At 47.1% G+C, this 16122-nt stretch overlaps 1 protein-coding gene across 13 annotated transcripts in view; it reads right to left on the reverse strand.

The window, feature by feature from the left end:
• PLXNA2 (plexin A2) overlaps window positions 1–16122 on the reverse strand; it is a 3799727-nt gene that overhangs the window by 552189 nt on the left and 3231416 nt on the right. The window lies entirely within an intron of this gene.

The raw sequence follows: 16122 nt of genomic DNA on the forward strand, positions 1-16122 counted from the left end.
CCCCAGGCCTGGTGCCACCAACCGCCCCCCCCCCCCCCCACACACACACACACACACACTCACTCATTCACTCAATATCATTCTGTCCAACACCCTGACTAGCAATCACTTGTTTGCAGGAGGAAATGCCTGTTTTAGTGACTTGTGTATATGTATAAATGTTTTCTCTCTGAAAAATGATAAATTATTGTTTTTCCTGTCAGAGCGGTGAGTCCATAATGCCTGGTATGCACCAGATAGATGGGTTGAATCGATTTTGCGATCACTTATACAAAGTCGAATAGAAAAATGATCAGAAATCAGATTGAACCTGTCAGAAATAATCGATTCGACTGATCTATCTCATGGGAAATTGCATGGTGTGTACCAGGCATGAAGTAGCAGAGCAGTTCATCTCCCTCTCTGCTCTTCTGTAATCACAGATCTGTTGCATTTATTTTATATTATTTATTGTACTGATTCTTTCACAGATTTTTTTTTACTGTTTGCCAACACGGTACAAATATATATATATATATATATATATATATATTTAAATTTTTAGTATATGTTATTACTTTTGGTATACAAAACAGAAAGTAACAATACAAAACTATACAACAGTACATTTGCAATTATAATTATAGAGAAGTTGTCTATCTCATACTACTGCCGTACTGATGCCTTTAGAATGAGCCAGCAAGGGGTTAAGATTTAGCTTAGAAGGGGCTGCCATAAATCTCTCTAAGGAAAAAAAAACCTTATCTTTCTGTTTAAGATTTACAATCTAGGGGGAGAGAGAAGGAATGGCTCAAGTCATTAACAGAGTCTGACCAGCAATACACTGTTTAGCCCAGCTTGAGTTGTAAAGTGGAAATAATTCTGTTAAAATGATTACCTTACTGGATCAGACATTGTGTCTACTACCAGAGTCACAGACTGCCCAGCAAGCACATGGTGATCCATGTTTACCTACACCCCTGGCATTAAACTGAAGCGTGTATGTTCAGGAGATAGCACTCATCGCACACCAAGAAGTAAGGAAAATACACGGAGCTCTGGAATTCTGACTGTGTGTGCAGTAAAGCAGAGCGGCTTTGGAGAAGGGGAAATTATTTATTTTGACATGCAGCCTCTTATCTCTCTCAGGTTCTGCCGCCCTTTTATCCTTCTGATTTTTTATCGGCCTAGGCCATGGCCTTTGTGGCCTTTCCAGAAATCCGGCCCTGCTCATCGGGGCTACGGATCCAGGGCATCCTGTCAACTTATACCGCAAAGGGAAATAATCTGCATAGTTCCTCCCACCACTTGTAAAAGGATTTTCCCTATTGGACAGCTGCATCAGACTGTGTATTGTGTCATTCACAAAACCTGCCAGCACATATACTTGGCAATAATTATGCACATACAAACAGCTAGCTAGAACCTGCTGCCCTTCTCTGAAGTATTAATTGGAGGTTGACTAAATATTCCTAACCCACAGCAGTCTATCCTTACACAGGCAGTGGTTCTCAAACTGGGTGCCGCGGCACCCTGGTACACTGCGAGCAGTTGCCAGGGGAGCAACGCAATCTGTCCCTGTCACTTCTGATGGCCTTTTTCAGGTGGTGGGGGGATGTCTGGAGGAGGGTGAAGTGGACATACTGCTTAACCTCAACGCACCAAGCACTTTTTGAACATGGGAGGCTAGAATTTTTTTTTCAGTGAAATAATTGCTGAGGGTTGAGCATTTAATAGTTAGTGTGTGTGTGTGTGTGTGTGTGTGTGTGTGTGTGTGTGTGTGTGTGTGTGTGTGTGTGTGTGTGTGTGTGTGTGTGTGTGTGTGTGTGTGTGTGTGTGTGTGTGTGTGTGTGTGTGTGTGTGAGACATGTGTCAGTTTGATTCTGAGAAGTAAATGTGTTTTTGTGAGGGAGAGGGTTTTTTATGGATAATTGCGTGATTGCGTAACTGGTGATGTTGATTGGTGTGTGTGTGTTTGTGTGTGTGTGCGTGCGTGCGTGCGTGCGTGCGTGCGTGCGTGCGTGCGTGTGTGTGTGTGTGTGTGTGTGTGCGTTTTCAGACAATCAGTTTCGGTGGTAGATTGCTGGCCCATCAGAGTGCCTCGAAAGGATTTCAAAGTCGTCAAGGGTACCCTCACCTGAAAAAGAAAGAGAACCACTGCACTAGGGCATGGAGCCTAAATGTGCCACCTTATGCAAAAAGAAGAACAAGAATAAAAATAATAAAATATAGCCATATTCATTCATAAAAGACTATCTAAATTCATATATATATAACAGACTTTTTCAGGTAAGGGCACCCTTGGTGACTTTGAAATCCTTTTGAAGCACCCTGATGGGCCAGCGATCTACCACCGGAACTGATCGACTGAAAACACACACACACTACTAAAACGAAAACACATTTACCCCTCAGAATCACAGACACATGACACCCGGAGGAGGAAAAAATTGCGCACAACTCCCCTTGACCATGATGGCGCCGCCATTCATTTTAATGCAAAACACTATTTAGCATTCTTTGATTGCAACATTATAGCGCATGGGCTTGTCATGTTGGAAGGAGAAAATTATGGTACCAGTAAATTAACTGATCACAGTGAGCTTGTGTTACAGCGCAGTGGTAAGGAAATGGACAAAAGTTTTGTGCAGGTTTGAATTCAGTCAATGCTACTTTTTTTATTATCATTTATTAACAGAGATGTGCTGCTATTCAGTAATAAAAGATTAGTTTAAAATGCTTTTATGAAGTAAGAGACAAGGAGCTTGATTCACTAAGACAAATAGTTACATAGTTACATAGTTATTTGGGTTGAAAAAAGAAATACATCCATCGAGTTCAACCAGACAAAGTACAACACCAGCCTGCTCCCTCACATATCCCTGTTGATCCAGAGGAACGCAAAAAACCCTTACAAGTCATGGTCCAATTAGCCCCAAAAGGGAATACAATTTCTTCCCGACTCCAGATGGCAATCAGATAAAATCCCTGCATCAACACCACTGGGCATTGCGTGGTAATTATAGTCATGGATGTCTTTAAATGCAAGGAAAGCATCTACGCCCCCTGGAAAGCATCTAGGCATGCCTTATCTGAGATAAAACGCCTTATCAAAGTTAACACGCCTTATCAGAGTAGCATAGCCAGCACTACGAACGTATGCCTGCTAATTGACAATGACGAGAGCTCCACTTGTCCTGCCCTGAGCCCCTGTGGGTTTGTAGCGCTCGCTATGCTACTCTGATAAGACATGTTAACTTTGATAAGGCGTGTTAACTTTGATAAGGCGTGCTATCTCTGATTAGGAGTGTTAACTCGAATAAGGAGTGTTATCTCTGATAAGGCGTGTTAACTCAGATAAGGCATGCTATAGTGAATCAAGCCCCAGGAGTTACATAGTTACATAGTTATTTGGGTTGAAAAAAAAACATACGTCCATCGAGTTCAACCAGAAAAAAAAAGTACAACACCAGCCTCCTCCCTCACATATCCCTGTTGATCCAGAGGAAGGCGAAAAACCCTTACAAGGCATGGTCCAATTATCCCCAAAAGGGAAAGAAAGTCCTTCCCGACTCCAGATGGCAATGAGATAAAATCCCTGGATCAACATCACTGGGCATTACCTAGTAATTTTAGCCATGGATGTCTTTCAATTCAAGAAAAGCATCTAAGCCCCCTTTAAATGCTGATATAGAATTTGCCATAACTACTTCCTGTGGCAATGCATTCCACATCTTAATCACTCTTACTGTAAAGAACCGTTTCCTAAATCAATGGCTGAAACGTTTTTCCTCCATGCGCAAATCATGTCCTCTAGTCCTTTGAGAAGGCCTAGGGACAAAAAGCACATCTGCCAAGCTTTTTTATTGCCCTCTGATGTATTTATACATGTTAATTAGATCCCCTCTAAGGCGTCTTTTCTCTAAACTAAATAAACCCAGTTTATCTAACCTTTCTAGGTAAGCGAGACCTTCCATCTCTCAGGTACATTTTTTGCTCATCTCTGCACCTGCTCTAAAACTGCAATATCCTTTCTGTAATGTGGTGCCCAGAACTGAATTCCATATTCCAGGGGCAATATTATTTTAGCATCTCAAGTTTTTATTTCCCTTCTAATGAATCCCAAAATTGTATTAGCTTTAGCTGCCTCGGCTTGGCATTGAATACAATTATTTAACTTGTTGTCGATGAGTACTCCTAAATCCTTCTCCAAGTTTGATGTCCCCATCTGTATCCCATTTATTCTATATGGTAAGTATTCTTACTGGCCAGTACAATAAATAACACCATCTAGCGGGGAACCGAGGATCGTGGAGGATCGGCGCGGGACAGGACAGATGCTGGGGGCTTGGGGAAGCCCCAGATAAGTGAAACTGTTTGTTTTTATAGGAGTATTCAGTTCCGCTTTAATCTATAAAATATAGAATGCATTATTGTCATGTCTCTTCAAATTTACAATGTTAATTTATTAACACTAACATAGTTACATAGTTACATAGTTATTTTGGTTGAAAAAAGACATACGTCCATCGAGTTCAACCAGTATAAAGTACAACACCAGCCTGCTCCCTCACATATCCCTGTTGATCCAGAGGAAGGCGAAAAAACCCTTACAAGGCATAGTCCAATTAGCCCCTAAAGGGAAAAATTCCTTCCAGACTCCAGATGGCAATCAGATAAAATCCCTGGATCAACATCATTAGGCATTACCTAGTAATTGTAGCCATGGATGTCTTTCAACGCAAGGAAAGCATCTAAGCCCCCTTTAAATGCAGGTATAGAGTTTGCCATAACGACTTCCTGTGGCAATGCATTCCACATCTTAATCACTCTTACTGTAAAGAACCCTTTTCCTAAATAAATGGCTAAAACAATTTTCCTCCGTGCGCAGATCATGCCCTTTAGTCCTTTGAAAAGGCCTAGGGACAAAAAGCTCATCCGTCAAGATATTATATTGCCTTCTGATGTATTTATACATGTTAATTAGATCCCCTCTAAGGCGTCTTTTCTCTAGACTAAATAAACCCAGTTTATCTAACCTTTCTTGGTAAGTGAGACCTTCCATCCCACGTATCAATTTTGTTGCTCGTCTCTGCACCTGCTCTAAAACTGCAATATCTTTTTTGTAATGTGGTGCCCAGAACTGAATTCCAAGGGGAAAAACAAGGGGAAGATGTTATGGATGTTATGTTTGTGCAAGTGCAACACTATGATATATGACTGTGTGGTTTACTTCCTGTTTCCTTTTTCCAGTAATTACTGTTATGTTACTGGTTGTTCTGCTAATAACATGGCTCCTGCACAGTAGTCATTTGTGCTATCTTTATTTACACCACAAGAAACAACTAACCCCGACCCAAATTAGCCCAGGCTCCAGCTCCTTACTTATTATTTCCTCCCCGTGGCTGGCTGCGCAGTTCCTAAAACAACAATTCACCAAACGGCTTCACCTCCTGCTCTGAACGCACACACTGTATTCTGCCTAGTAACACACACTCCTGGATGGTTTAGCTTTACCCCTTTCTTCAAGCTTTGTCCCTGCTGCACTCATTCATTAATGAGCTCTTGGATCGAGTTGTCCCGAACAGTTCGGCCGCTAACTTATTCGTACATCGGTGGTTCGCGTTTGCGTTCAAAACACGAACTTTATGGCAAGTTCGACCCACCCCTATACTACATCATTGGTCTAAACTTCACTGCATAACTGTTCATTGCACCTGTGTGTGACAGCTGCACATTTGTAAAACCAGCATACCTGTTCATGTTCACTGCACCTGTGTGACAGCACGCAGTGTTATATAATACCAGTCACTGCATAACTGTTCACTGGACCTGTGTGTATGACAACTGCACATTGTATTGTGTAATACCAGTCCATGCATACCTTTAACTGCACCTGTGACCGCACATTGTATTATATACCAGCAGTCACTGCATACCTTTTACTGCACCTGTGTAACCGCACATTGTTGTACCAGCAGTCACTGCAACCTTTTCACTGCAGAACAATTCAAGAAGGCAGTGAACAAGAAAGGATGTCCCGCTGCACCGCTGTAGGGTAAAAGGATCTCTCCGACTTTATTAACACATCAGCAAAAACACAAGCGACAGCTCACGCGTATCGGAGCTCTGTATGGCTCCTTAATCATAGCTTACAAAGTTCCGTTACGCGTGAGCTGTCGTCTGTGTTTTTGCTGATGTGTTGATAAAGTCGGAGAGATCCTTTTACCCTACAACGGTGCAGCGGGACATCCTTTCTTGTTCACTGCTAATTGATGCTTTGGGTCCCAGACTCCCGTTGGCTACCCTGGTGGTTGCAGCGATCCATTCTTCCTTTCCAATTCAAGAAGGCAGAGGATAAATCGGCACTGCGGACAAGACTTTTAATCCAGAGTGGTGTGCATCAATGCTTCGGCATGCAATACATGGCATAACAATAAGGACACTTCAGGTCATCATGGAAGCAATAAATAGTGTGAACGTACCAGATCTTGGAGAGTGATGCGGTGCGGTGGGTGCTGGGCACAGATGCCTTACGGCCGTTTCACACAAAGGGCCTGATTCACAAAGCGGTGCAAACTTTTTCGCGGACTTTTGCGCGCGCAATTTGCCGCGATTCGCGCGATCACGGACTTTTGCGCAAAAATCCGCGAAAAAGTTTGCACCGCTTTGTGAATCAGGCCCTTTGTGTGAAACGGCCGTAAGGCATCTGTGCCCAGCACCGCATCACTCTCCAAGATCTGGTACGTTCACACTATTTATTGCTTCCATGATGACCTGAAGTGTCCTTATTGTTATGCCATGTATTGCATGCCGAAGCATTGATGTACACCACTCTGGATTAAAAGTCTTATCAGCAGTGCAGATTTCTCCTCTGCCTTCTTCAATTGTACTACAGTATCTTGCTAGCATCAGAGCACGTCCAGGAAACCAGAGTGACAGGAGAGAGTGTATGCTTACATTATATCTCCTCCCCTCTGTCAGCAGCATTAACTGGAGTGCCAACCCTTTTTCTTCCTATGAGATACAACCTTTTCACTACACCTGTGTAACCACACATTGTTGTACCAGCAGTCACTGCACCTGTGTAACCGCACATTGTACCAGCAATCACTGCAACCTGTTCCCTGCACCTGTGTAACTGAACATTGTTGTACCAGCAGTCACTACAACCTGTTCACTGCACCTGTGTAACCACACATTCTTGTACCAGCAGTCACCTTTTCACTGAACCTGTGTAACCGCACATTGTTGTACCAGCAGTCACTGCAACCTGTTCACTGCAAATGTGTAACCGCACATTGTTGTACCAGCAGTCACTGCAACCTGTTCACTGCACCTGTGTAACCACACATTGTTGTACCAGCAGTCACCTTTTCACTGCACCTGCGTAACCGCACATTGTTGTACCAGCAGTCACTGCAACCTGTTCACTGCACCTGTGTAACCGCACATTGTACCAGCAGTCACTGCAACCTGTTCCCTGCACCTGTGTAACTGTACATTCTTGTACCAGCAGTCACTACAACCTGTTCACTGCACCTGTGTAACCACACATTCTTGTACCAGCAGTCACCTTTTCACTGAACTTGTGTAACTGCACGATGTTGTACCAGCAGTCACTGCAACCTGTTCACTGCAAATGTGTAACCGCACATTGTTGTACCAGCAGTCACTGCAACCTGTTCACTGCACCTGTGTAACCACACATTGTTGTACCAGCAGTCACCTTTTCACTGCACCTGCGTAACCGCACATTGTTGTACCAGCAGTCACTGCAACCTGTTCACTGCACCTGTGTAACCGCACATTGTACCAGCAGTCACTGCAACCTGTTCCCTGCACCTGTGTAACTGCACATTATTGTACCAGCAGTCACTACAACCTGTTCACTGCACCTGTGTAACCACACATTCTTGTACCAGCAGTCACCTTTTCACTGAACCTGTGTAACTGCACGTTGTTGTACCAGCAGTCACTGCAACCTGTTCACTGCAAATGTGTAACCGCACATTGTTGTACCAGCAGTAACTGCAACTTGTTCACTGCACCTGTGTAACCACACATTGTTGTACCCGCAGTCACCTTTTCACTGCACCTGTGTAACCGCACATTGTTGTACCAGCAGTCACTGCAACCTATTCACTGCACCTGTGTCAGTGTTGCTTGCAAATTTTTGCCAAAGCCATTTTCGCATCGAAAATCCCGTTTTCGATTTCGCCGAATTTTCGCGATAATAAGTACTATTTTCGTTTCAAAAGGCGAAATTTTCGCCTAAAGTCCGTTTTTTTTTCGCGTTTAATATCTAAGCCCCCTTACAAGCTAGAATCACCAAATTTGCAGGGTATATTAAGGAGATATGTGGGTACACGAGGAAAAACATTTTTTACAAGAAGACCTTATAGTTTTTGAGAACATCAATCTAATTAACATGTATAAATACATCAGAGGGCAATATAATAGCTTGGCGGATGAGCTTTTTGTCCCTAGGCCTTCTCAAAGGACTAGAGGACATGATCTGCGCATGGAGATGCGTTTATTTAGGAAAGGGTTCTTTACAGTAAGAGTGATTAAGATGTGGAATGCATTGCCACAGGAAGTCGTTATGGCAAACTCTATACCTGCATTTAAAGGGGGCTTAGATGCTTTCCTTGCGTTGAAAGACATCCATGGCTACAATTACTAGGTAATGCCTAATGATGTTGATCCAGGGATTTTATCTGATTGCCATCTGGAGTCGGGAAGGAATTTTTCCCTTTTGAGGCTAATTGGACCATGCCTTGTAAGGGTTTTTTCACCTTCCTCTGGATCAACAGGGATATGTGAGGGAGCAGGCTGGTGTACTTTGTACTGGTTGAACTCGATGGACGTATGTCTTTTTTCAACCAAAATAATTATGTAACTATGTAAGTGCCAAGTGCAAAGGGCCAAGTGCCAAGTGCAAAGGGCCAAGTGTAAAGGGCCAAGGGCCAAGTGCAAGTGCAAAGGGCCAAGTGCAAAGTGTCAAATGCAAAGTGCACTTTGCACTTTGCATTTAGCATTTTGCATTTTGCACTTTGCATGGCACTTTGCACTTGGCCCTTTGCACTTGGCCTTTTGCACTTTGCTCTTTGCACTTGCACTTGACCCTTTGCACTTGGCCCTTTGCACTTGCACTTGACCCTTTGCACTTGCACTTGGCCCTTTGCATTTGGCTCTTTGCACTTGGCCCTTGGCACTTTGCACTTGGCCCTTTGCACTTTGAATTTGACACTTTGCACTTGCATATTAAGGAGATATGTGGGTACAAGAGGAAATTTTTTTTTTCAAAAAGACCTTATAGTTTTTGAGAAAAATCGATTTTAAAGTTTCAAAGGAAAAAAGTATACATTTATTTATTTTTATTTATTTATTTATTGTATTTATAAAGCGCCAACATATTACACAGCGTTTAAATACATTTAAATGCAGTAAATGACAGTTACTGTAGCAAACCTAGTTGAAGTGTATATTTACTAATATCAAAAGAAAGGGCCAAGTGCAAAGGGTCAAGTGCAAGTGCCATCGGCCAAGTGCCAAGTGTAAACTGCCAAGTGCAAAGGGCCAAGGGCATAGTGCCAAGTGCAAGTTCAAAGTGCAAAGTGTCGAATTCAAAGTGCCAAGGGCCAAGTGCAAAGGGCCAAGTGCAAAGTGCCAAGGGCCAAGTGCAAAGGGCCAAGTGCCAGTGCAAAGGGCCAAGTGCAAAGGGCCAAGTGCCAAGGGCATAGTGCCAAGTGCAAGTGCAAAGTGTCAAATTCAAAGTGCAAAGGGCCAAGTGCAAAGTGCCAAGGGCCAAGTGCAAAGGGCCAAGTGCAAGTGTCAAATTCAAAGTGCCAAGGGCCAAGTGCCAGTGCAAAGGGCCAAGTGCAAAGGGACAAGTGCAAAGAGCCAAGTGTAAAGGGCCAAGTGCAAAGGGTCAAGTGCAAGTGCAAAGGGTCAAGTGCAAGTGCAAAGAGCCAAGTGCAAAAGGCCAAGTGCAAAGGGCCAAGTGCAAAGGGCCATTGCAAAGTGCCATGCAAAGTGCAAAATGCAAAGTGCTAAATGCAAAGTGCAAAGTGCACTTTGCATTTGACACTTTGCACTTGGCCCTTTGCACTTGGCCCTTGGCAATTGGCCCTTTTCATTTGACACTTTGCACTTGGCCTTTTGCACTTGGCCTTTTGCACTTGGCTCTTTGAATTTGACACTTTGCACCTTGCACTTGGTAGTTTGCACTTGGCACTTGGCCCATGGCACTTGCACTTGGCCCTTTGCACTTAGCCCTTTCTTTTGATATTAGTAAATTTACACTACCGCTAGGTTTGCTACAGTAACTGTCATTTACTGCATTTAAATGTATACTTTTTTCCTTTGAAACTTTAAAATCGATTTTCTCAAAAACTATAAGGTCTTTTTGTAAAAAAACGTTTTTCCTCTTGTACCCACATATCTCCTTAATATATCCTGCAAATTTGGTGATTCTAGCTTGTAAGGGGGCTTAGATATTAAACGCGGACTTTAGGCGAAAATTCATGCGAAAATATTCGAGCAAATTTTTGCCTTTCAAAACGAAAATAGTACTTATTTTTGCGAAAATTCGGCGAAAAGAATATTAGCATTTTCGCTCATCACTAACCTGTGTAACGGCACATTGTTGTACCAGCAGTCACTGCAACCTGTTCACTGCACCTGTGTAACCACACATTCTTGTACCAGCAGTCACCTTTTCACTGAACTTGTGTAACTGCACGATGTTGTACCAGCAGTCACTGCAACCTGTTCACTGCAAATGTGTAACCGCACATTGTTGTACCAGCAGTCACTGCAACCTGTTCACTGCACCTGTGTAACCACACATTGTTGTACCAGCAGTCAGCTTTTCACTGCACCTGTGTAACCGCACATTGTATTAGTCAAGTCAGTGCATACCTTTCACTTCATCCCCCCCAATATGGACAAAACAACAGGCAGAGGCAGAGTCAAAGCCAGAGGCAGGCCACCCGGCAGGCCACCATAGTGCCATCACCCCAGGGGGGCTCAGCGGTTTGAAAAAAATGTTATGTGTCTGCCTCAGAACGGAGCAATGCCATCTGTCGTCTCTGCCTCCAAAAATTGAGCTGTGAAAAGGCCAACACTCACATAGGGACAAGCGCCTTATGAAGGCACATGGAGAAAAGGCACAAACTGCAATGGGAAGAGCACTTGAGCAAAAGCAGCACACAAAAGAAAAGCCACCCTCCTTCTCCTCTTCCTCCTTCAGGTGCAGCATCTTCAGCCACTTTCTCTTTTGCACCTTTACAGCCACCCTCCTCCACTCCACCTCTGCCCTTGAGCTGTTCCTGGCAGGGATGAGCAGAAACTACGCCAGTGCGAATTTACGCATCGTAGTTCGCATCTACGCATCGTAGTTTGAAGGTGAAGTTTCAAAACTATGCTTACGAATTTATGCATAGTGAAGTACCGCTATGCATAGCTTACGTCCACTATGCATAGTTAACATCAGTGGTGCTCACCGCCAGGTCGTGATCACGCTTACACGTGGATTCACGACCATTTTGACGCATTCCGCCTCGGACACGAAAATCCGTGAATAGATTTTCAACCACGAAAATCTACTTCGGCTTCGCGTGAATGCGGACAGAAATCCGCATTCACGCTCGTGAAACCCGGTACTGAAGTCGTGGTTTGCGGAAATGCGTCAAACTATGCGGAAGTGACACATTGCAGGCCAATCAGAGTGCCCCAGCCAGGCCCTAGCAACCAATCACAGGAGGGGAGCTATGCCCTCCCCTCCTGAATATAAAGCGGCGGCCATGATGGAAAAGCTCTGTCCTTGCTAGACTGTGGTGCTCAGAGGATTATCTCCAGGCCATTGTTGTTTGAGCAAGTGCATTTATTGTGTTAAAAACAAAGCGTTTTTTTTTGCTAACACTGCTCTTATACTGTACACAGTTAGCTAGTCAGTGAGTGATTGCTGTAGTTAGTTGTAGTCAGTGTAGTGTAGTGGGAGTGTGGGAGTCTAGTGATTATTTAACTGTGTGTAGTGCTGTGCAGGCAGGTTCAGTGCTGCAGTGTAGTGGGAGTGGGGATTATCTGTGTGTAGAGTGCAGGCAGGCAGGTTAGTGCAGCTGCAGTGTTCACTTGTATATTCCAGTGACAGTTATACACTTGTACTATTTGCAGGCAGCCAGTCACACCGCCGGCGCCGCCACTCTCTGCCAGCGCTGTTCATTCATTCTGTCAGTGACCTTGTGCCGTGCCCAGTGCCCACTGCTCGCTCGCTCGCTGGCATATGAGCATCTCATTACACAGTGTGACATCCTTGTGTGCCCACTGCATCCTTCAGTGACCTAGTTGTATATCCAGTGCCCACTGCTGTGCCCACTGCATCCTTCAGTGACCTTGTACTGTGGACACTGCATCCTTCAGTGACCTAGTTGTATATCCAGTGGCCACTGCTGTGCCCACTGCATCCTTCAGTGACCTTGTACTGGGGCCACTGCATCCTTTAGTGACCTAGTTGTATATCCAGTGCCCACTGCTGTGCCCACTGCATCCTTCAGTGACCTTGTAGTGTGCCCACTGCATCCTTCAGTGACCTTGTACTGTGCCCACTGCATCCTTCAGTGACCTTGTACTGTGCCCATTGCATCCTTCAGTGACCTAGTTGTATATCCAGTGCCCACTGCTGTGCCCACTGCATCCTTCAGTGACCTTGTACTGTGGCCACTGCATCCTTCAGTGACCTAGTTGTATATCCAGTGCCCACTGCTGTGCCCACTGCATCCTTCAGTGACCTTGTACTGTGCCCACTGCATCCTTCAGTGACCTTGTACTGTGCCCACTGCATCCTTCAGTGACCTTGTACTGTGGCCACTGCATCCTTCAGTGACCTAGTTGTATATCCAGTGCCCACTGCTGTGCCCACTGCATCCTTCAGTGACCTTGTACTGTGGCCACTGCATCCTTCAGTGACCTTGTACTGTGCCCACTGCATCCTTCAGTGACCTAGTTGTATATCCAGTGCCCACTGCTGTGCCCACTGCATCCTTCAGCACCACTCCAAGCAGTAGCAGCAGCAGCCAACATCCCACGCTTGTTGTGACATCCACCCCAGCACCCACTGGTCAGCAGCCCTCCCAGGATGACAGCGTTCTGTCCCTCAGTCCGGCATCTGGGAACCTGCTGATGCAAGAAGCTCAGGACTTACTGGGGACTGATGTGGCTGAGATTGAGATCGGGCCACAATCACAAGCGTTGTTGAGTTCTGGTGATGAAGAAGAGGGGTCTGTGTCTGGGGATGTAGGGACAGAAGAGGAGGCGGGGGAGTCAGAGGAAGAGCTGGATTATGATGATGCTGCTGATGATGACGACGTTGTGGACCCTAACTATGTGCAGCCTGCTGAGTCCGTGGAAGAATGGTCAGAGCAGGATGACGAGTCACCTCGGCCTAGGCAAGGATATCGCCATATGTGAGGCAATGCAGGGGCATCGGCAGCAGTGGGCGTGGAGGAAGTAGACAGGACACTGCTTCAGCCGGCACCACCACCATGCAACCCCCGGCAACTACTACCACACATTGCTCCGCTGCACCCTCTGCTAGTGGGGGCCGCAGTAAATTAAAGTCACCAGTGTGGGATTGCTTTGAGGAATGTACTGATGACAAAAGGTATGCGGTGTGCAGGTTATGCAGCAAAAGATTGAGCCGTGGGAAAAGTCTGAGCAAGATGGGTACCTCATCCCTCCAGGGCCACCTGAGAAGCCGCCACTGCCGCGAGTATGCGGACTTTAAGAGGAAGCAGGCACTGCTGGCAGGGGTTCCTGAGAGCAGAAGGCCCACCAGCGCAGCAGCATCCTCCCTCCCTCAGGGTCGTGAATCCCCCACAGCAGCAGCAGTAGTAGCACGCAAGCGCTCTTCCACCTCGGCTGCTCAGGACACAGACATTGAGGCTGGCAGCCAGTGTTCGTCTCTCTCCTCTGTCTCCCCTGCATCCCAGCGTCGTCAGACCCTGCTGAGCGACACCTTTCAGGGTCTGACCAAGCCTCTGCCTCCAAGCCACAGGCGGATCCGCAAACTAAATGGCTTGCTGGCCCGGGCCATGGCATCACAGCTGCTTCCCTACTCCCTGGTGCAGGAGGGGAGCGCCATGCGGACGCTGCTCCAATTTGGCATCCCCGAGTGGCAAGTCCCCAGTCGCCACTATTTCAGCAGGAGCGCGATCCCAGCACTCCACAAGTTTGCGGTGGAAAACGTGGCCCGTTCCCTGGACTACTCTGTGGGCAAGCGGGTCCACGTGACCATGGACTCATGGAGTAGCAGATTTGGGACAGGTCGCTACCTGTCCTTTACGGCCCACTGGGTGACACTGATGGAAGGGAGGGAGGAAAGCAAGCCCGCCTCGGCAGCAGCAGCGCCAAGCCTCGGCACTGCCAAGCCCTTTTAAAATTGGTGACCCTGGGGAAGGAGAGGCTTACGGCCACCAACGTCCTGGCCGCCCTCAGGAAGCAGGAGCGGAGGTGGCTGACCCCCAGAGGCCTGGAAGTGGGGTATGTGGCAGCCGATAACGGGGCCAACCTGGTGGCAGCAGTGCAGCAGGGAAACCTCCAGCACATCCCCTGCTTGGCCCACGTGCTCAATCTTGTGGTGCAGCGCTTCTTGCGCACCTACCAGGGGATGAGCGAGCTGCTGCAGGATGCCCGGGCGGTGGTACGCTTTTTCCGCCTGTCAGCCACTGCCTCTGCACTCTTGTCCACCTTACAGCAGCAGTATGGAAGGCCACAACACCGGCTGATCATCGACATGCCAGTTCGCTGGAATTCGACTCTGGCCATGTTGGAGCGGCTGTGTCAGCACAGGCTGGCTCTTAGGGCCTACATGCTAGACCCAAGTGTCCCCAGCAACCAGCAAGTCCCCATGATTACTGCCACTCAGTGGACACTGATGCAGCAACTATGCCTGGTGCTGAGTCCCTTCCTGGAGGCAACCAAGATGGTCAGTGAGGAGCGGGCTTCTGTGTGCCAGTGGGTGCCCTTGGTTTGTCTACTGGAGCAGGCAATGGACAATTTAATTGAGCGTGGGGATGAAGCCCTGAGGCAGTTGGAAGAACAGGAGCAGATGGCAGCACAGTCCAGCTCAGAGGAGGGCTCACAGCAGGTAGTGGAAGAGTTGGAGGTCCCTAACCTGAATGAGGAGGAGGAGCAGAGTGCAGCAGGCGTTGTACGTGGATGGCGGTTTGAGGAGGACAACGACATGGCACTGGAAGAGGACAGGCATGCGTTATGGGACAATGGCGAGGACGAGGAAGATCTTGCTGGCAGGGCCCACTTGTTTCCCATGGCTGTGCACATGTTGCGCTGCCTTCGCAGGGACCCCCGGGTGATCCAGATGCGTTCAAGGGAGGGCATCTGGATTACCTTGATGCTTGATCCCCGTCTGAAGGGGAAGCTGGGAGACTTAATGACGCCATCCACCACCGAGCAACGCACAAGGGAGTTGAAGGAGGCCCTTGTGCGCAGACTACTGGAAGCATTCCCCCAGCCTTCCACCCCCACTGTAACTGCTCTGCCAAGCCAGCAAGAGGTGCCTGCCATTGCCACTAGCAGCACAACAACAACCACCAGCAGCAGCAGCAGCAACTGGCGCCCCTGAGACCTGAAGAGCCTAAGCAAGAGCCTGTATGCAGTGCAGCAGCCCAGAACAGAGGTGCCCGCCACAGCATCCACCACCAACCAGCACAAGCAACGACTGACCACCATGGTGTCTGACTATATGGGGTCATCCAGCGGGCTCAATGACACCGACAGCCCCGTGGACCCCTTGGAGTACTGGGTCAAGAGACTGGACATCTGGTGCGAGCTTTCCCAGTACGCCCTGGAACTCCTATCCTGCCCTCCTTCCAGTGTCCTCTCAGAGAGATGCTTTAGTGCGGCCGGTGGCGTGGTCACAGAGAAGCGCTCTCGGCTCTCCCACGCCTCTGTGGACAAACTCACCTTCCTGAAAATCAACCAGGCTTGGGTGGAAGGTGAGTTCCTGGCCCCTATTGTCGGACACAGGGGGACATGAAGTGGCTGCTGCATGTGCTGTTGTCAACTATGCCTGCCTTTATAAAGACAGTTACTACCTGCCTAGTGCCTACCTTGGTTAAT

This window comes from Hyperolius riggenbachi, chromosome 2 (genome assembly GCF_040937935.1).
Source record: "Hyperolius riggenbachi isolate aHypRig1 chromosome 2, aHypRig1.pri, whole genome shotgun sequence".
Classification (NCBI taxonomy): Eukaryota; Metazoa; Chordata; class Amphibia; order Anura; family Hyperoliidae; genus Hyperolius; species Hyperolius riggenbachi.